General features: G+C 41.2%; 1 pseudogene; it reads right to left on the bottom strand.

The window, feature by feature from the left end:
* The window catches only part of LOC137755165 (phosphatidylcholine transfer protein-like), a 127,069-nt pseudogene that overhangs the window by 12,638 nt on the left and 91,615 nt on the right, over positions 1 to 22,816 (bottom strand).

Genomic DNA, 22,816 nt, shown 5'->3' with positions numbered 1-22,816 from the left:
TGAGCTATTGTGACAACTTCCTTTAAACACTCCCTTCGTGGCAGAACTGAGAAATGCCAGAACTCCAGAGAAACAAAATGTTCAGTGACACCTTTCCTAGTCTATCAATAAAATGTGCTTTTCAAGGGCTGAAATTCTTGGATCAGGACATGGTTTCACCCATCATTTAAGATTCTCTCAGCAAACAAACTTACATTATTATTATGTCTTTCAAAAATTTCAAAAATTAGCGTGAATTTTTGTAATTACAAAAATACTTAATATTCATTTAGGAAAATTAGAAAATGCTAAAAATAATAAAGTAAATTAAATTAAAATGGCATGTAACCCCACAATCCACAAATACCTAATGGCAATATTTGACATATTTCTTTTAAGTAAATAAATACTTTTACATGTTACAAAATGTGATTAATTTGGTATAAATAGCTTGTGTTCTTATTATATTCAACAATATTATTTTGAAGTTATGGCAAGAACAATTAAATTATTCTTGTAAGTCATTCCTATTTCCATATATTTTTTCAATTATAAATATTGCTGGAACAATTATTCCATATAGACAACTTGGTATATGTATAATTTTTTCATTAGAAAAGCAGCAAGATTTATTAGAGATAAATTTTAGGGTAATGAACATTAACACTTTAAGGCTCTTTATACTTTTTATAAACTTTAAAGAAAGTTTTTTTAACACTTTATACTGTTACTAGTAGCAAAGGAGCATCTCACCAGGACTGGCTACTATTGTTTGTACAATTTAATAGGAAAAAGCATAAATCTTAGTTTTATTTGGGCAATGTTTTTATTATTGATATGTAAGTCTCTTTCAAATTAGAGATATAATCCCCATGTAACATTTGCTGCATTTATGTGTCCAAATGTACTCACATTTCAATAAATGACTCCAAACAAGTTTACTCAAGAGGTCGTTGGCTTTTCCTGAAGCTCCTCCAGAAAACCACTTCTAAGAATGGCTCAATTTCTTTATCTAAAGTAAAACACACTGCATACTTTTCTAATGCTTGAGTTATAGGATATTTAACTTCCTACACTTCAGATAGTAAAGGACTTATTCAATATCATATCAGTCATTACAATTCCTGGAAGACACAGAAGATTTGTTATAGTATATACTCTCTTTCTTGCTAAGAGAACCCCTACAGCCATGTGCATGGTTAATAACTTTCCTGGTCTCTTAGGCAGGTAGAGGTGACAATATGACACCTCCTTCCTGTTTTGAATATGGATATGATGCCTGGAGCTGCAGCAGCTATTTTGTGCCTAAGAGAAAAAAAAAAAAAAAAACATGAGAAGGCAGATTAAAAAGACAAAGTTTTACTGGCATTGTTGATCATCTAAACCAATGTCAGCAACTGCTGACCTCTGTACTACTTGTTAGGTGAGAAAAATAAACCCCTCTTAATTTAAGTCATTGTTAACCCAGTTTTCTGTTACTTGAAGCTAATAATAACCCTAATTTTTATGTGGTTCTTACTGGCAATGAATTTTACTTGAGTCTTGTGATCCTGGAAAACAGCAGAGGTTAAGAAACTCCCACACCCTTTGTGTTCCAAAAAACAGCTTACAACAGAAGGACCAGCTTTCCCCCTATGACTTAGATGAGACTCACACACACACCCCTTGTTCATATATCACAAATCCAGAAACAGTATCTCTAAATTCCTTTTCATTGCCTCATAAAGGATTGGCTAAACTGCTTACTCCACTGATCAGTTAGAGCAAAATGCTTGTTAACCACACTGGTTAAGCATCTCTCCTTCCTCCAGGCCCCTAAACTTTGGCCCAGCCTCAGCCTGAGCCAGTATTCAGCCCCTCCTGAGAACAAACTGGTCTCAGGGTAAGATATTCTCTGTTCTATTCTCCAGTCAGGCCACCTTCATCTCACTTTCCCGCACATGGTTTCTAGCCTTGCTGAATCGTCTCTATAAAAGAAAGACCTTTCTGCTTCACTCCTGAGACATTCACAGATCTTATGGTCGAAGTATTCTCCTTATTACAATAACCCCCAACCCTGGGCAAGAATCCTTTTAAACATAAGTCTCTCCTTAGTAAGTTCAGGTTTGTTTTTTATTTGACATTACCCTAAAGTAGAAAAGTAGCCACAAAATAGTGCTGATAAGACTTATGAACATTTACAAGGAAATATGATTATGTGTAAATTCATTAAAATTGTACAGACATACATAAGCATTATTAAAATGCATTGTCAAAGAAGAGAAGTAAGAGATAATGGGCACTATTAATGGACAATAAATTGAAGTATATTTAATTTTGCACAGAAATATCTAAAATTACATACACTCTATTATAGAAAGTACCAGAGAGTGGCCAAGATGGCAGAGTAGAGAGACCCTGAGCTCACCTCCCCTTATGGGCACACCAAAATCACAACTATCTGCAGAACAACCACTAATGAAAAACTAGGAACCTACGCCAAAAGATCTTCTACAACTAAATACATAAAGAAGGAGCCACAGTGAGACAGGTAGGAGGGGAAGACTTATGATATAATCAAATCCCATACTCCCTGTGTGGGCAGCACACAAACTGGAGAATAATTACATTGCAGAGGTTCTCCCACAGGAGTGATAGTTCTGAGCTCCATGTCAGACTCCCCAGCCTGGGGTTCTGAAACTGAGAGAATGAGCCCACAAAGCATTTGGCTTTGAAGGCCAGTAGGACTTAGTTGCAGGAGCACCACAGGACTGGGGGAAGTAGAGATTTCACTCTTAAAGGACCACAGAAAATCTCACAGGCACCAGACCTAGGGAAAAAGCAGTAATTTTATTGGCGACTGGGCCAGACCCACCTGCCTGTTTTGGAGAGTCTTTTGGAGAGGTGAGGGGCAGCAGTGGCTCACCCTAGGGACAGAGATTCTGGTGGCAGACATAGTAGTGGGGAATATTCAGCAGCATGAACACTCCTGGCAGCTGACATATTAAATCATTAGCACCAATATCTGGCCCCACCCAACAGCTTGTAGGCTCCAGTGCTTGGATGCCTCTGGATAAACAACTAAATGGGTGGGGACACAGCCATACCCATCAGCAAACAGGCTGCCTAGGGACTAAAGAGGCCACAGATGCCTACAGACACACCCTTAGACATGGTCCAGCCCACCAGAGGGCCAAGATCCAGCTCCATGCAATAGTGGGCAGACACCAGCCCCTCCCACCAGGAAACCTGCCCAAAACTCTAGAGCAGCCTCACCCACCAGGGAGCAGATGCCAGAAGTGAGAAAACTGTAATCCCGTAACACAGGCTAGACCTTACCCTAGGACCAGCTGAACCCTGGCCTTGCCCACTAGTAGGTCAACTCAACTTTCTGGACACACCGGACCCCATACCCAACTATACCAGGAATTCCTCCCCTGCCCCCCAGTGATCTGATATGAGCTCTGGGATCCCTGGGCCCTGTAGCTAGACTCCAGGAACCAGCTCTGCATGCCTGTAGTGGAACACTAACTGCAGGGTCTGTCTTCACCTGCCAGTGGAGAAGTAAGAGTCCCAGAATCTTTGAGACCCTGATTCTGCTCACCAAGGAGCCAGCGCTAGCCCCAAGGCCCCCTAGCATTCCACAACCAGCCACTTCATGACTAGGCTCCACTAAACAGCAGCCAGCAGAATCTGCACAAACTAGCACCTGACAACCAACCAAAATAGGGTCCAACCAAGCCTACCAGACCACCTGCATAATCAACTCGTCACAACAGAAAGACCCACACTTCCCATCTCCAGGAAGTGCTAGGAGTCCTATATAGGACTAACCAAAAGAGGAACACACCAAGATACACTGTAATTTAATGACAAAAATTAAAGAGAGAATACTAAAAGCAGCAAAGGAAAAGCAACAAAGAACATAACAGGGAACTCCCATAAGGCTATGAGCTGATTTTTCAGCAGAAACTCTGCAGGCAAGAAGAGAGTGGGATGGTATATTTAAAGTAATGAAAGGGAACATCCTACAACCAAGAAATCTCTAACAAGCAAGGCTCTCGTTCAAATTTGATGGAGAAATCAAAGCTTTACAGACAACCAAAAGTTAAAAGAATTCAGCATCACCAAACCAGCTTTAATACAAATGTTAAAGGAACTTCTCTAGGTGAAAAAGAAAAGGTCACAACTAGAAACAAGAAAATTACAGAATGAAAAGTCTCACCAGAAAAGGCAAATATAAAGTAAAGGTAGGGAATCACCACACAGAAAGCTAGAAGGGAATTTAAAAGACAAAAGTAATGCAATCATCTGTATTCACAATAAGCAGTTAAGGGATACACAAAACAATTAGATGTAAAATATGACATCAGACACAGTAATCATGAGGAGAGGAGAGTACAGATGCAGAGTATTTAAAATGCATTTGAAATTAAGAGATTAGCAATTTTAAACAATCATGTATATACATACACTACTATATAAAAACCTCATGGTAACTGCAAATCAAAAATCTATAATAGATATACACACAAAAAAAGGATAAAGCGAAGGAGAAGATGGTGGAAGAGTAAGACGCGGAGATCACCTTCTTCCCCACAGATACATCAGAAATACATCTACACGTGGAACTGCTCCTATAAAACACCCACTGAATGCTGGCAGAAGGCGTCAGACCTCACAAAAGGCAAGACACTCCCCACGTACCTGGGTAGGGCAAAAGAAAAAAGCAACAACAGAGACAAAAGAATAGGGATGGGACCTGCACCAGTGGGGGGGGGAGCTGTGAAGGAGGAAAGGTTTCCACAAACTAGGAAGCCCCTTCCCGGGTGCAGACTGCGGGTGGCGGAGGCGGGGAGCTTCGGAGCCACGGAGGAGAGCGCAGCAACAGGGATGCGGAGGGCAAAACGGAGAGATTCCCGCACAGAGGATTGGCGCCGAGTAGCACTCACCAGCTCGAGAGGCTTGTCTGCTCACCCCCCGGGGCTGGCGGGGGCTGGGAGCTGGGGCTCGGGCTTCGGTTGGATCGCAGGGAGAGGACTGGGGTTGGCAACGTGAACACAGCCTGAAGGGGTTAGCACACCACGGCTAGCCGGGAGGGAGTCCGGGAAAAGGTCTGCAGCTGCCAAACAGGCAAGAGACTTTTTCGTGCCTCTTTGTTTCCCGGTGCGCGAAGAGAGGGGATTCAGAGCACCACCTAAACGAGCTCCAGAGACGGGCGCGAGCCGCGGCTATCAGCACGGACCCCAGAGACAGGCATGAAATGCTAAGGCTGCTGCTACAGCCACCAAGAAGCCTGTGTGCAAGCACAGGTCACTATCCACACCGCTCCTTCTGGGAGCCTGTGCGGCCCGCCACTGCCTGGGTCCCATGATCCAGGGACAACTTCCCCGGGAGAACGCACGACACTCCTTAGACTGCTGCAATATCACGCAGGCCTCTACCGCCGCAGGCTCACCCCGCATCTGTAACCTTCCCTCCCCCCGGCCTGAGTGAGCCAGAGCCCCCTAAGCAGCTGCTCCTTTAACCCCGTCCTGTGTGAGCGAAGAACAGACACCCTCAGGCAACCTACACGCAGACGCGGGTCCAAATCCAAAGCTGAAACCCGGGAGCTGTGTGAAAAAAGAAGAGGAAGGGAAATTTCTCCCAGCAGCCTCAGAAGCAGCGGATTAAAGCTCCACAAACAACTTGATATACCTGCATCTGTGGAACACATGAATAGACAACAATCATCCCAAATTGAGGAGGTGGACTTTGGGAGCAAGATATATTATTTTTTCCCCTTTTCCTCTTTTTGTGAGTGTGTATGTGTATGCTTCTGTGTAAGATTTTGTCTGTATAATTTTGGTTTCACCATTTGTCCTAGGGTTCTGTCTGTCCGTTTTTGTTTTTTTTTTACTTTAAAATTTTTTTTCTTTTTTTCTTAATAATTATTTTTTATTTTAATAACTTTATTTTATTTTATCTTACTTTATTTTATTGCATCCTCTTTCTTTTTTTCTTTCTATTTTTTCACCTTTTTATTCTGAGCCGTGTGGATGAAAGGCTCTTGGTGCTGCAGCCAGGCATCAGGGCTGTGCCTTTGAGGTGGGAGAGCCAACTTCAGGACACTGGTCCACAAGAGACCTCCAACCTCCACATAATACCAAATGGCAAAAATCTCCCAGAGATCTCCATCTCAACACCAAGACCCAGTTTCACTCAACGACCAGCAAGCTACAGTGCTGGACACCCTATTGCAAACAGCTAGCAAGACAGGAACACATCCCCATTCATTAGCAGAGAGGCTGCCTAAAATCATAATAAGGCCACAGACACCCCAAAACACACCACCAGACGTGGATGTGCCCACCAGAAAGACAAGATCCAGCCTCATCCACCAGAACACAGGCACTAGTCCCATCCACCAGGAAGCCTACACAACCCACTGAACTAACCTTAGCCACTGGAGACAGATACTAAAAACAACAGAAACTACGAACCTGCAGCCTGCGAAAAGCAGACCCCAAACACAGTAAGATAAGCAAAATGAAAAGACAGAAAAACACAGAGCAGATGAAGGAGCAAGGTAAAAACACACCAGACCTAACAAATGAAGAGGAAATAGGCAGTCTACCTGAAAAAGAATTCAGAATAATGATAGTAAAGATGATCCAAAATCTTGGAAATAGAATAGACAAAATGCAAGAAACATTTAACAAGGACCTAGAAGAACTAAAGAGGAACCAAGCAATGATGAAAAACACAATAAATGAAATTAAAAATACTCTAGATGGGATCAATAGCAGAATAACTGAGGCAGAAGAATGGATAAGTGACTTGGAAGATAAAATAGTGGAAATAACTACTGCAGAGCAGAATAAAGAAAAAAGAATGAAAAGAACTGAGGACAGTCTCAGAGACCTCTGGGACAACATTAAACGCACCAACATTCGAATTATAGGGGTCCCAGAAGAAGAAGAGAAAAAGAAAGGGACTGAGAAAATATTTGAAGACATTATACTTGAAAACTTCCCTAATATGGGAAAGGAAATAGTTAAGTCCTGGAAGCACAGAGAGTCCCATACAGGAAAAATCCAAGGAGAAACACGCCAAGACACATAACAATCAAACTATCAAAAATTAAATATAAAGAAAACATATTAAAAGCAGCAAGGGAAAAACAACAAATAACACACAAGGGAATCCCCATAAGGTTAACAGCTGATCTTTCAGCAGAAACTCTGTAAGCCAGAAGGGAGTGGCAGGACATATTTAAAGTGATGAGGGAGAAAAACCTACAACCAAGATTACTCTACCCAGCAAGGTTCTCATTCAGATTCGATGGAGAAATTAAAACCTTTACAGACAAGCAAAAGCTGAGAGTTCAGCACCACCAAACCAGCTTTACAACAAATGTTAAAGGAACTTCTCTAGGCAAGAAACACAAGAGAAGGAAAACACCCACAATAACAAACCCAAAACATTTAAGAAAATGGGAATAGGAACATACATATCGATAATTACCTTAAATGTAAATGGATTAAATGCTCCCACCAAAAGGCACAGACTGGCTGAATGCATACAAAAACAAGACCCATATATATGCTGTCTACAAGAGACCCACTTCAGACCTAGGGACACATACGGACTGAAAGTGAGGGGATGGAAAAATATATACCATGCAAATTGAAATCAAAAGAAAGCTTGAGTAGCAATTCTCTATCAGACAAAAAAAATTTAAAACAAAGACTATTTCAGTAGACAAAGAAGGACACTACATAATGATCAAGGGATCAATCCAAGAAGAAGATATAACAATTGTAAATATTTATGCACCCAACATAGGAGCACCTCAATACATAAGGCAAATACTAACAGCCATAAAAGGGGAAATCGACAGTAACACAATCATAATAGGGGACTTTGACACCCCACTTTCACCAATGGACAGATCATCCAAAATGGAAATAAATAAGGAAACACAAGCTTTAAATGATACATTAAACAAGATGGACTTAATTGATATTTATAGGACATTCCACCCAAAAACAACAGAATGCACATTTTTCTCAAGTGCTCATGGAACATTCTCCAAGATAGATCATATCTTGGGTCACAAATCAAGCCTTGGTAAATTTAAGAAAATTGAAATCATATCAAGTATCTGTTCCGACAACAGCGCTCTGAGACTAGATATCAATTACAGGAAAAGATCTGTAAAAATTACAAACACATGGAGGCTACACAATACACTACTTAATAACGAAGTGATCACTGAAGAAATCAAAGGGGAAATCAAAAAATACCTAGAAACAAATGACAATGGAGACACGATGACCCAAAACATATGGAATGCAGGAGAAGCAGTTTTAAGAGGGAAGTTTATAGCAATACAAGCCTACCTCAAGAAACAGTAAACATCTCGAAAAAACAACCTAACCTTGTACCTAAAGCAATTAGAGAAAGAAGAACAAAAAAACCCCGAAGTTAGCAGAAGGAAAGAAATCATAAAGATCAGATCAGAAATAAATAAAAAAGAAGTGAAGGAAACAATAGCAAAGATGAATAAAACTAAAAGCTGGTTCTTTGTGAAGATAAACAAAATTGATAAACCATTAGCCAGACTCATCAAGGAAAAAAGGGAGAAGACTCAAATCCATAGAATTAGAAATGAAAAAGGAGAAGTAACACCTGACACTGTAGAAATACAAACGATCATGAGAGATTACTACAAGCAACTCTATGCCAACAAAATGGACAACCTGGAAGAAATGGACAGATTCTTAGAAACGCACAACCTTCTGAGACTGAACCAGGAAGAAATAGAAAATATGAACAGACCAGTCACAAGCACTGAAATTGAAACTGTGACTAAAAATCTTCCAATTAGCAAAAGCCAAAGACCAGATGGCTTCACAGGCGAATTCTATCAAACATTTAGAGAAGAGCTAACACCTATCCTTCTCAAACTCTTCCAAAATATTGCAGAGAGAGGAGCACTCCCCAACTCATTCTACGAGGCCACCATCACCCTGATACCAAAACCAGACAAAGATGTCACAAAGAAAGAAAACTACAGGCCAATATCAATGATGAACATAGATGCAAAAATCATCAACAAAATACGAGCAAACAGAATCGAACAGCACATTAAAAGGATCATACACCATGATCAAGTGGGGTTTATTCCAGGAACACAAGGATTCTTCAATATACGCAAATCAATCAACGTGATACACCATATTAACAAATTGAAGGAGAAAAACCATATGATCATGTCAATAGATGCAGAGAAAGCTTTCAACAAAATTCAACACCCATTTATGATAAAAGCCCTGCAGAAAGTAGGCATAGAGGGAACATTCCTCAACATAATACAGGCCATATATGATAAACGCACAGCCAACATCATTCTCAATGGTGAAAAACTGAAACCATTTCCACTAAGATCAGGAACAAGACAAGGTTGCACACTCTCACCATTATTATTCAACATAGTTTTGGAAGTGTTAGCCACAGCAATCAGAGAAGACAAAGAAATAAAAGGAATCCAAATCGGAAAAGAAGAAGTAAAGCTGTCACTATTTGCAGATGACATGATACTATACATAGAGAATCCTAAAGATGCTACCAGAAAACTACTAGAGCTAATCAATGAATTTGGTAAAGTAGCAGGATACAAAATTAATGCACAGAAATCTCTTGCATTTCTATACACTAATGATGAAAAATCTGAAAGTGAAATTAAGAAAACACTCCCATTTACCATTGCAACAAAAGAATAAAATACCTAGGAATAAACCTACCTAAGGAGACAAAAGACCTGTATGCAGAAAATTATAAGACACTGATGAAAGAAATTAAAGATGATACAAATAGATGGAGAGATATACGATGTTCTTGGATTGGAAGAATCAACATTGTGAAAATGACTCTACTACCCAAAGCAATCTACAGATTCAATGCAATCCCTATCAAACTACCACTGGCATTTTTCACAGAACTAGAACAAAAAATTTCACAATTTGTATGGAAACACAAAAGACCCCAAAGAGCCAAAGCAATCGTGAGAAAGAAAAACGGAGCTGGAGGAATCAGGCTCCCTGACTTCAGACTATACTACAAAGCTACAGTAATCAAGACAGTATGGTACTGGCACAAAAACAGAAACATAGATCAATGGAACAGGATAGAAAGGCCAGAGATAAACCCACGCACATATGGTCACCTTATATTTGATGAAGGAGGCAAGAATATACAATGGAGAAAAGACAGCCTCTTTAATAAATGGTGCTGGGAAAACTGGACAGGTACATGTAAAAGTATGAAATTAAAACACTCCCTAACACCATACACAAAAATAAACTCAAAATGGATTAAAGACCTAAATGTAAGGCCAGACACTATCAAACTCTTAGAGGAAAACATAGGCAGAACACTCTGTGACATAAATCACAGCAAGATCCTTTTTGACCCACCTCCTAGAGAAATGGAAATAAAAACAAAAGTAAACAAATGGGACCTAATGAAACTTAAAAGCTTTTGCACAGCAAAGGAAACCATAAACAAGACGAAAAGACAACCCTCAGAATGGGAGAAAATATTTGCTAATGAAGCAACTGACAAAAGATTAATCTCCAAAATTTACAAGCAGCTCATGTAGCTCAATAACAAAAAAACAAACAACCCAATCCAAAAATGGGCAGAAAACATAAATAGACATTTCTCCAAAGAAGATATACAGATTGCCAACAAACACATGAAAGAATGCTCAACATCATTCATCATTAGAGAAATGCAAATCAAAACTACAATGAGATATCATCTCACACCAGTCAGAATGGCCATCATCAAAAAATCTAGAAACAATAAATGCTGGAGAGGGTGTGGAGAAAAGGGAACACTTTTGCACTGTTGGTGGGAATGTAAATTGACACAGCCACTATGGAGAACAGTATGGAGGTTCCTTAAAAAACTAAAAATTGAACTACCATACGACCCAGCAATCCCACTACTGGTCATATACCCTCAGAAACCCATAATTCAAAGAGTCATGTACCAAAATGTTCATTGCAGCTCTATTTACAATAGCCAGGACATGGAAGCAGCCTAAATGTCCATCATTGGATGAATGGATAAAGAAAATGTGGCACATGTATACAATGGAATATTACTCAGCCATAAAAAGAAACGAAATGGAGGTATTTGTAGTGAGGTGGATGGAGTTAGAGTCTGTCATACAGAGTGAAGTAAGTCAGAAAGAGAAAAACAAATACAGTATGCTAACACATATATATGGAATCTAAGGGAAAAAAAAAAAAAAAGTCTTGAAGAACCTAGTGGCAAGACGGGAATAAAGACCCAGACCTACTAGAGAATGGACTTGAGGACACAGGGAGTGGGAAGGGTAAGCTGCGACAAAGTGAGAGAGTGGCATGGACATATATACACTACCAAACGTAAAATAGATAGCTAGTGGGAAGAAACCGCATAGCACAGGGAGATCAGCTTTGTGCTTTGTGACCACCTAGAGGGGTGGGATAGGGAGGGGGGGAGGGAGGGAGATGCAAGAGGGAAGAGATATGGGAACATATTGTATATGTATAACTGATTCACTTTGTTATAAAGCAGAAACTAACACACCGTTGTAAAGCAATTATACTCCAATAAAGATGTTTAAAAAACAAAAAAGGATAAAGCTATCCAAACATAAAGCTAAAGATAGTCATCAAATCACAAGAGACGAGAACAAAAGAAGAAAGGGAAAAAAAGACCTACAAAAAAATACAAAATAATTAACAAAATGGCAATAAAAATATACAACTGGTAATTACCTAAATGTAAACAGACTAAATGCTCCAATCAAAAGTCAGGGACAGGGCGAATAGATACAAAAACAAGACCTGGGGCTTCCCTGGTTGCGCAGTGGTTAGGAATCTGCCTGCCAATGCAGGGGACACGGCTTTGAGCCCTGGTCTGGGAAGATCCCACATACCACCGAGCAACTAAGCCCGTGAGCCACAACTACTGAGCCTGTGCGTCTGGAGCCTGTGCTCCGCAACAGGAGAGGCCGTGACAGTGAGAGGCCCGTGCACCGCGATGAAGAGTGGCCCCCACTCACTGCAACTGGAGAAAGCCCTTGCACAGAAACGAAGACCCAACACAGCCAAAAATAAATAGATTAATTAATTAATTAATTTTTTAAAAAAGTAATGAATTTAACTTCTGATAAATTAGATATTAAAAAAAAAAAAAAAAAAAAAACAAGACCTGTACATATGCTGCCTACAAGAGACTCACTTCTGATCTAGAGACACATACAGACTAAAAGTGAGGGGATGGAAAAAAGAAATGGCAATCAAAAGAAAGCTGAAGTAGCAATGCTTATATCAGACAAAATAGACTTTAAAATAAAGACTACTACAAGAGACAAAGAAGGGCACTCTAATGATCAATCAATCCAACAAGAAGATATAACAATTATAAAAAAAATGACTGGAAAAAGGATGAATATTATCTTCAATGAACTAGGGCTGTGCTGTCTTTTCATATATTATTCTAGAATCATCTCAAAAACACTGTAGCCAGGAAATACAGCTTGGTGGTTATAGCATGGGCTTGGAGACACAGTCCGAGTGTGGTCTAAGCTCTTCCACCTACTAGTCTTGCTTTACTCAGCTGCAAAGTAGGGCTAATAAGAGTTTCTACATAAGGAAACGATTATGAGGATTAAATTAGATAACCCATCTAAAGTTCTTACTGTGGTGCCAGGTACACAATAAGTACTTAGTAAGTATTAGATATCATTATCACTAATAAGGTAAGTATAATAATGATCTCTTTTTTTTCCAGATTAAAGAACTGGGGATTCAGAACTACAACATAATGCACATTTGGGGGGGAACTACCATCTATGGGGTACCTATTCTAAACTGGCCACTGTGCTTGGAGATTAATACAACAATCCTGTGAAATAAGCATCTCATTATCTCCACTTTATCAGTGAAGACTTGGAAGGGGTGTGGAGGAATACTTCAGCAATTTGCTTATGTCATCACAGATTTTTGAGATCTTCTATTTTTCTTGTGAACTTGCCTAAAAATCAAGCTGTTATGTTTCTTACCAATGGTGATTGAAATGCATTGAAAAACTGCATTTTTTTCAATTGCATTCATAGGGTTGAAATATTTAGAGAAACATTACTGCCAATAGTACACTTATTTGTCCTAAGCAGAATAAATTCTGTAAGAGCTAATGTGTTTACATATGAGAAATGTCAAAATCTCGTAATGTTTGCATTTGACACTTGCAATTCCTACAGAGAAGTAATCCCCACTGTCCCTAACCCCTGCCACTTGACCTGAAGAAAGGCATCATTCATTCTCTTCAATTTATTGTATTTATCTGCATTTCATAACTAACTACAAGATAGCCTCAATGAACTACATCTCTCTAATCTTCTCAATGCAACCTCAAGTGTGCACTGAATTTTCTTTGCCTCTCATAGAAAAGCTCATTTCCATTCCTTAGGGGTCAGGAAACTTCCCCCATCTACCACTGTGGAAGCTGTCCAACTCCAGCCTTCTGTGGCAAGTAACAGGTTCAGATGGTATGAAAAGCAAGCATTTTTCACCAAGGAGAATCACTCCTAATGGCAGGTATGAAAGCTGCAGCTACCACTGGGCAGTGTGTACCAAGACTGTAGGAAGAGACAGCTGACTAAATCTGAATTGATGTCTCTCCAAGAACACAAAGTAGATTTAATCCTGAAGAACTGCAGAGAGCTAGGTAAGATAACAGTGATAGTTAATGCTTATTGAGTGCTTACTGAATACCAGGCCCTGGGCTGAGTGCTTTACAGGGGTCATCCCACTTAATCTACACAATGGTAATATGGGGTATGGACCATTGGTAAACTCATTTTGGGGAAATGAAAAGAGAGCGGTGAGTAGGATCCCCCATTTCTGTCTCCAGGTGTAACCCTGTCTTTCACCAGATCCCTGCATGAGGGTCAGAGGAGGTGGCTATTAATAAACTGAAACTTTGATGTTCATTGGGCTTTGGGAACCCTTGAGAGGAAAGGAGACTTTGTAGGAAGGATTTGGACATTCTGGATCTTTAGACATAACACCATACCAATACCTGGGTGAGCCGGGGACTGAACTGGGCCACATGGAGGATGGTTCTTGCTTGGTCTTCCAACCTGCCTTTAATATCAATATCACCACCTAAGGGCAGGAGGAGAGTTCTAGCAGGCTCTCCAGTGGGAGACACAAGCTCACCACTCCTTGACACTATTTTGGGAGGCTATTTTACCCTTTATGGCAACTATGCAAATGAATATATGTTTGCAAGAAAAGGAGAACCTATGTGAATATGAACCTTTGGATTTTAGCCTGGGACTTTTAGTATGTTTTTCAGACACAAAAATAGCTTAGAGTTGTACATAGCTACCATATCTTGCCATTTAGTTTAGAAATGGCAAGATAATGGCAAGCTAATGGTAGCTTTCCATAGCTACCTTTGGGTTATTTTAATATACCCTAGTGAGAAAAACCTCCAAAATGTTGGTTCATGTACCTATTCAAGCAGTCTTTCAGGACATACTGCGTGCCTGCGTTTTGCTAAGCCCTGGTGAATAAGACAAAGTTCATGCCTTGCAAAAGGTTTTGAGACAATAAAAGAGGCACTTTTTATGTTATGTAGATCTGATTTCCTGACCCATACCATTTTTTCCTCCCCTTTAACATTTCTTCCAGAGCAGGTCTGCTGTTGATGAATTCCCTCAGCTTTTATTTGTCTGAAAAAGTTTTTATTTCTTCTTCACTTTTGAAGGACAGCTTCATTGGATATAGAATTCTAGGTCGGTGGTTTTATCTCTTTCAAAACAATATATTTCACTCCACTCTCTTTTTTCAGGGTGGTTTCTGGTGGGATGTCTGCTGTAGTTCTCATTTGTATTTCTCTATAGGTAAAGTGGTTCCCGCACCCCTCCCCCAGCTTCTTTCAAGATTTTCTCTTTCTTTTTGGTTTTCTGAGCTTGAGTATGATATATTTAAGATTCTTTTGGTATTTGTCCTGTATAGTGCATTCAAGATCGGCAGATTTACTTTGAAGGGTGGTCTGAGCTTAAATGGTAAACGCTCATGTGATTCAAAATAAAATATAATATATTTGGAGCTTATGACACAATGATTTCTCTCTTACATGTGGAATTGCAATATGACTCTGTAATAATTCAGAACTTTCCTGGGTTGCATGTTTTGGAAGTGGTGGTGGCAATGGTGTGAAGCAGGATTCCCCAAATATTTTTTTCTATAAAGAGCCAAATAGAAAATATTTTGGACTTTAAGGGCTAAAAGGCAAAATGGAGGCTATTATGCAGGTACTTACACAACAACTTAAAATGTAAAAACCATTCTTAGCTTGTGGACTGTTCAAAAACAGCCAGCATGACAGATTCAGCAATCCCTGGTCTAAAGTATAGTTCTGGTACTTAACTGCTCTGTGATTTTAGGATTTATGAACCTAAGACCCTTGCTAAGTCTCAGCTTCTCCATCTATAAACTGAAGATAACTCTTGTTTTGCCAAATTTGTACGAGGATCCAATGAGAGGATACATTTCGAAGCACCTAATAAATTAAATTGTGTCTGGTTGTGAGCTATAGCTAGGGTGATTTATGTCCCAATATACCGATCACAGGGTTTACACTTTTCCTGGTGAAACATTTTACAACACCCCTTTCACTCAGAAGTGTTCTGGTTGGGATGATAAACTATATCATTACCCTGGTTATAGCTATGTGCACTCTGATGGCTTATTACTTATCTAATGATGTGTTTGGAGAGGTCAGTGACAATTTGGAAGCTGTATCATAGACCTTGAACTCTACTGTCACATTACTGGCTTCGAGTCCAAGTTCTGTTGCAATTAATGACTTCAAGTCAAGTTCATTAGTTGTGTGGCCTTGGGTGAGTTTCATAACATCTTTTTTTTTAAATTAACAGCTTTATTGAGGTATCACTTAAGTGCCATAAAATTCACTCATTTTAAGTGTACAATTCAATGATTATTAGTAAATTTATGGAGTTATGCAACATTCTACAAGTTACATATTTGTGTAACCCCCAAAGAAACCTGTTGTTCAGTTGCAGTGACTCCCTGTTCCCATTCCCAATCCCAGACAAGCTACTTCCTGTGTCCACAGATTTACCTTTCCCAGATATTTCTCAGAACTTCTTTAAACCTCAGTTTCCTTGTCTGAAGAAAAAGAAGAACACAAAGATCAAGAACAAGAACAAGAAGATAAGGAGGAGGAGGAAGGAGAGAGGGAAGGATTGGAAGGAGCATGAGAAAAGAAGTAAAATGCCAACTCTCAACCCAGACCCACAGAATCAAAACTGGGAGTGGGGTCTTAGTGTGCATTTTAACAGGCCCTGCAGGTGCACCAGCATTTCAAACATAACAGAAGTAGAGAAGACAGAATAATCAACCTCCATGTGAAAGGGGAACTTTTCAAAAGCACCACCCAGGCCCACCCCAGCTCAATTATATCTGGGACTCTACAATAGGGCTTGGGGATGTCCTTAGAGCTCCCCAGGAAATTCTAATATGCTTGAGCTTTGAGAAACAAACACTCTCTTGTCCATTTCTCCTCCAGATATTTGCAGGATGCAATCTCTCATTTCCCTTCTATCTCCACTCAAATATTACCTCTGGGCAGTGGGGCTTTCCAGATTTCCATTATCTAAAACATATCACAACACCCCTGGATACCTCCCTGCCATACCATCTCTCTATCCCTTTATACCTCTTTACTTTTTGTAACATTTTCCACCCCCATTTCATTACATACTACTGGTTTATTCTCATCAGTGAATATGGTTCACTGTTCAAGAAGATCTTTGAACCAGTAGCTCCAACTTCCTGCTCCCTGCTTATGCCCAGTGCCTGCCAGGGCAGTACCAAGTGGAAAGCATTTGATTAATATCTCTAAAATGAATAAATGAATGATAGTGGGGCAGAGCAGAAATTTTAACCCAAGACTATCTGTCTCCAAAATCCCTGCTCCTCCCAGGATACCACATAGGATAGCACATGGCAGCTCTGCACTAGTTTTGCTTAGTTTTCAAAAAGAGAATGTCATTCTGAATTGAAGCAAGCAGTATATTTGGTACTGAGTTCATCAAAATAGACTGGTCCAGGTCTAGTTCCTAATTATGAGGCCTTGCGTGACTCACTTAACAATGCTGGGTCTTACTGACATCTGTAAAATAGAAAAATAAGCCTGTGTCTTACTATCTTCCAGATTTGTTGAGAGGGATAAATGAAAACTAATTATATGTAACAGAATTTTGTATATTAATGCACTATGTAAAGATATTACCATTATAACATGGGAAGAAAAAAGAGGTGAGAACAAAGAAACAAAGTAGGCAAAGAAAGTAGGAAAAAAGTGAAAAGAACAGGCGATGCCATTGGACAGAAGAGTTTCTAACTCTAAAATTGTGTGATTTAATAGAAAAAGAGAAAAATGAAAAAAATCAGAATATTGTATTAAAAAAGTAGCCATTTGTCCAAGAACAAGATTCACAATTATTTGGTTCTACTAAAAAGAAGCCACAATCTGTTTTATTTTGAAATATAAAACAAATATAAATATTTGTTTCATTGAAAACTCATTCAAGTGCTTCTACACTAGTTCAGTCTTTTCAAAACACTTAATAGTAACTTTGTTACAGCATCATTTAGATCATGATCACAGATTACTTTGGCTTCTTGGCCAATCATAGATGGCTATACATGATCCAAACTCATAGCTGGTTATTCCCTAAGGAACAGCCAGCCTGGTTCAACTGGATACAAGCCACTGTGAAGTCTGAGAAGGGGGACTGTCTGATTCTTCCTATCCTATAAATTCCGAATGGTACACCCCTGATGAAGCAGCTAATATGATTTGTATGCAAGCCATGTTGGACTGGCTTCATGATCAGGGTATTCATCCATTGAATATGCCTCTTACCCAGCAAAAAATTTAGCAAAAACTTTGAGGAAGAGGGTCCCTTTTGCATGTGTACCACATATAACTTTACTGCAGCAAAACTGAGCAATCCAAGAAGTCTTATCTGATTAGCTGTCTCAGCTTCCCCTGTGGGTCTTACATTAACAAGAAATTGGGAGAGACACGGAGAATCAAGGGACTCATTTCAGCAGATCTTTATATGGTTATTAAGAAATAAGGTGAATGGAGTGACTATTTATGGGATTGAAGTAAAGGTTAATGCAGCACTATCAAAAGTTGCTTGGATCAATAGGACCCCCTGCTGGTTTCCCAAGATTAAAGGGCCCCAAACAAGTCCACTTTATATAACCTAGTTGAAGAAATTTAAAAAGCCAGAAGACAAAAACTGCAATGAAAAACCTCACCTGGAATCACCTGGGCAATAGTCAGGTATGTACTCAAGGTGAAGACTGACTGAGGGGCCAGGGTCTTCTGGTCTGACCTCCAGTCAGGGACCTGGGGACCCAAGACCATATGCACATGCGTAGGTAAAATGGGTAGGGAAGTGGGTGGAGGAGGAAGAAGAGGCACATAATGGCAACAACATGGATGGTTGATGAAACCATACTGGCCCACAAGACAGAAAAGGACAAAGGCTTTAAGGGAGATAAGTGCAGGTCTAGGCAGAGTGTGGGACAAGCTGAATTCCATTTTGATGCGGAGTGGTATTCAGATGACAATATTTACTAACTGGAGATTAGAGGGAATTCTCTTCCAAGAGGAAAGTAAAGGATGGGAGTGAACCTGGAAAGAAAATGAGGCTGTAGCAAAATGGGTCAGGCAGCAACTAATGCTGGATATGCACTAAGGGTTCTAGGAAAGAAAGGGCTTGTACCCTGACCCAGCAGGGACTCTTGACATTTAATACAGATAGAGATCAAAGTGGCCACGGGGCAGTGGCCCTCCATCCTAGCTACTGAGGCTCAAGGGCAACACCTATGGGAATCATACAGCCTCCAAACTTATGGAAGTTCTCTGGAAAGACTTGTAACTTACATCAATGTACCATGACTGCCCTCATGCCCAAAACAGGTGGAAATAAGACATATCCATAATATGACTAACCATAATATGGTTAGTAGAGATAGGAACTATATTCTGAATACCACTCACATCCTCAGCACATGAGGGAGGTGGGCCCTGCTACATAACAATACACAATGGAAACAATACACAAAACGAAGTCACTCACTGTCTCAGCTCAGGCAGTTGTGGGACAAAAGGTAGAAAAGCAAAATAGTACAGCCTGTGGAGGGTATGGGGGGAGTGGCTGGGGTTGCCTGGAGGACAGGAGGGTGTGGGTGAGTCATGGGACGTAGAGCTGGAAATGTGAGTTGGGGTCAGACTAGTGCCACATGCATAGCCCACCTGGCAGCTTTGGCCCTCTTTCACAGTCAGTGCAGGAACGTATTTACGGCAAAGGTCTGGAGCTAGACAGCTGAGTGAGTCCTGAGTGATCAGTTTAGCCATTCTACATATTCTTTCTATACAGGTAGAAAGGTGACAATCAGTACCTTACATCAGGGTTAATGTGAGGACTGAGTAAGTCAATGCCTGCAAACCACTCAACCAGTGCCTGGAGCCTAGGAAAGCATGCAATGCATTAGCTATTACAGTAGTTATTATTATTATTAATTGTACAATCAACAGGGCCACTGGAAGGGGACTGATAAGATCGCAGCCTCTCTTTCCAGTACTTGATTGGACTGTAGTGTATAGGATGGAAGGGATCAGAGGGGTGGAAGGCCAAGAAGCTAGTTAGGAGGTCACTGCAATTCTAGGTGAGAGGTACTACCCAACGTGGCAAAGGTTAAAGAGGAACAAAGCAAGGGAAAGGGACCAGAGATTAGATACATCTGAGCAGTGAACTGACAACACTTGGCAAATGCCTGGGCATGGCTGGTGTGGAAAATGAAATGGTCAGAAGATAAAAGGATGTTGTCTGCAAACATGTCCATGTTTGCACTGAGGTAACTGCTGAAATGACACTTGGAAATTAATTCTGCCTGCCCTAGACTGAACTTCCTGCTCATCCTGTTGTACCCAGTGACCCTGGTACTCACAGACATTCAGAGCTCCTCCCGTCTCAAACACTCTAATCCTCTGGTTCTCTGTCAGGAAACGTTGCCTAAAGGTGACTTTTAAGCTACTTGTCATGCACTACTAGCACAGTGAGTAACTGATGACTGGTCATCCTTCCACCTGGCTGGCTACCTGGCTCCAAAGGCCTCCGGGCACACTGCCAACCCCATTCCTTCTACCCTTTTACTTGATCTTTCTCCCAGAAGTTTCAGGCTAAAGTTATTAAGTCCAATTTACAAGGAAGGGGGCAGCCGCCAAAGGAAGCAAGTCACGAAAATGACTAGACTCAACCCTGAAATACTCCTCGCCACACACACAGGGACCGGCATCCACCCGGGAGCGGGGCTCCACGTCCCTTGCAGGCAAGTACATGGGGCTAAGAATCAGCCCACCCACGTTTTAACTCTACCATTAACTTCTAACAAACCACGTGTCCAGTCGGGCCTCAGACCTGAGACTAAATTCTGGATACCTCCATACTCCCCTTGACACAGGGAACAGTCAGCTGGAGGCACCACCCCAGTGCTCACTCTTCCTTGGCTCCAGAAGACTCACGGTGTCCTGACCTGTCTGCAGCCTGGAACTCCCCGGGGGCCGTACCCCCAACCCCCGGACCCCCACCCCCAGCGTGCTGCCGCCCCGCGTGCCTCTAGCGGGCCAACTGCTACTTGGTGCAGCTGCCAGTAGATGCTGATGCCCATGCTCTTCACCAGCAGCTCCCAGCGGGCCCCGCTTACTCCGGGCGGCTGGAGCGCCCGGCAGACGTTCCTGACCTGCTCTTCGGAGAAGTGGATGGAAGCAGAGGCCATCCTTCATTTGCCACAGCTCTTTTGCCTGTAAGGGGAGGCCAGGGACAGGCTTATTTTTGTTAAGAGTGGGGGAGAGAGGGTGGCCCAGCATGATTGGCAGGGACCTAAAAAGAGACAGGGTAGAAGGCGGGACTTAGCGGGGAGAAGGAGCCAGTGTGAGGAGGCAGCGAGGGGTGGGTCTAGAGAAGCGGACTGGGCTGAGCAAGAGATGAGTGAGGACGGAAAAGAAGTAAAACCAGAGGAACACGGGGCTTGATCTGAGGAAGGATGAAGGGGCTAGAAATGGGGAGGCTTCGAGAAAGAAGGGAAAAGGAAGACACCAATGTCATCTCAAAAGCATCTCTTCCCCAACACCATACTCTCCAAACCTGCTTGCATGTCTCCTCTACCTTTTCTGAAGAACGTTAGGGAAGGTCTCTGAGCGGTTTGGTTGAAGTGGGAAGTGAAATGGACAGAGCTAAAATGCTTGAAAATCTCAGGGATCAGCTGCTAGAAAAAGCTTCCATTCTTTCTGCTACGCGCTTTAAAACATTTTTCTGAGAAAGGATTCATGGGATTCCCCAGAAGGCCAAAGGGATCGTTGGCACAAAAAGAATTAAAAAACATAATCCATAATGGTAATTTGCCACCTGGATGGTGAAAGATGACCTAAAGGTATCATGGTGTCCATCCAGGATTTCTCAGCTTGCATAATTTAGATCTTTTGCAACTCAAAGGTCTTTTAGCTCCTTCAAGTCCCTGGGGTATTACTATTTTTCTTACTACCAGACTGTACTTACATTTGAGTAGACAGTTTAAACATCAATCAGTGTAACACCTCATGGGTGCCAGTAAATTCTGACAACCTATATTTTCTAATTTGTAAAGTAGGGTAAAAATTTTGCAAAAATTTAACATTGAGGAGGTGATTACATAAAATAAACAGAGAACATGTTTGCACAGTGCTTATCAAAGTAAATGTTCATTAAAATGTCCACATGTTCTACATTACTATATTGAAATGTTTCTCCTTCTATACTTGGAAGAAAGCTTTGAAGTTGATGGCAAACTGCCTTTATGCCAGTTTCCAAGAAAAGAAAATGATCAGACTTGGCAGCATAGATAAGTTACTGTTGTATTCAAATCAAGGCTGGTTCTGTTCTGTTTTATGAGGATAGGAGGAGGGATGGGGTAGTTCCCTACACTAAATGCACAAGGGATTAGAGACTACAGTTTTATAATGCATTTTATGTTCTCTCTTATTTATAAAAATGTATTTAAACTAAAATTCAATTGCTTAAAAAAGCAATTGCGTGGAGGAACTTCAAGATGGTGGAAGAGTAAGACGTGGAGATCACCTTCCTCACCACAAATACATCAGAAATACATCTACATGTGGAACAACTCCTACAGAACACCCACTGAACTCTGGCAGAAGATGTCAGACCTCCTAAAAGGCAAGAAACTCCCCACGTACCTGGGTAGGGCAAAAGAAAAAACAGAGAAAAAAAATAGGGATGGGACCTGCACCAGTGGGAGGGAGCTGTGAAGGAGGAAAGGTTTCCACACACTAGGAAGCCCCTTCATGGGCGCAGACGGCGGTGGCGGAGGGGGGAAGCTTTGGAGCCACGGAGGAGAGCCCAGAAACAGGGGTGCAGAGGGCAAAGCGGAGAGATTCCTGCACAGAGGATGGGTGTCGACCAGCACTCACCAGCCCGAGAGGCTTGTCTGCTCACCCTCCGGGATGGGTGGGGGCTGGCAGCTGAGGCTTGGGCTTCAGTCGGATCCCAGGGAGAGGACTGGGGTTGGCGGCGTGAACACAGCCTGAAGGAGCTCGTGCACCATGGCTAGCCGTGAGGGAGGCCAGGAAAAAGTCTGGAGTTGCCGAGGAGGCAAGAGACGTTTTCTTGGCTCTTTGTTTCCTGGTGCGCGAGGAAAGGGAA

This window comes from Eschrichtius robustus, chromosome 20, assembly GCF_028021215.1.
Source record: "Eschrichtius robustus isolate mEscRob2 chromosome 20, mEscRob2.pri, whole genome shotgun sequence".
NCBI classification, from domain to species: domain Eukaryota; kingdom Metazoa; phylum Chordata; class Mammalia; order Artiodactyla; family Eschrichtiidae; genus Eschrichtius; species Eschrichtius robustus.
Note: the sequence above shows the minus strand (reverse complement) of the source record. Positions and strands in the feature narration are given on the sequence as shown.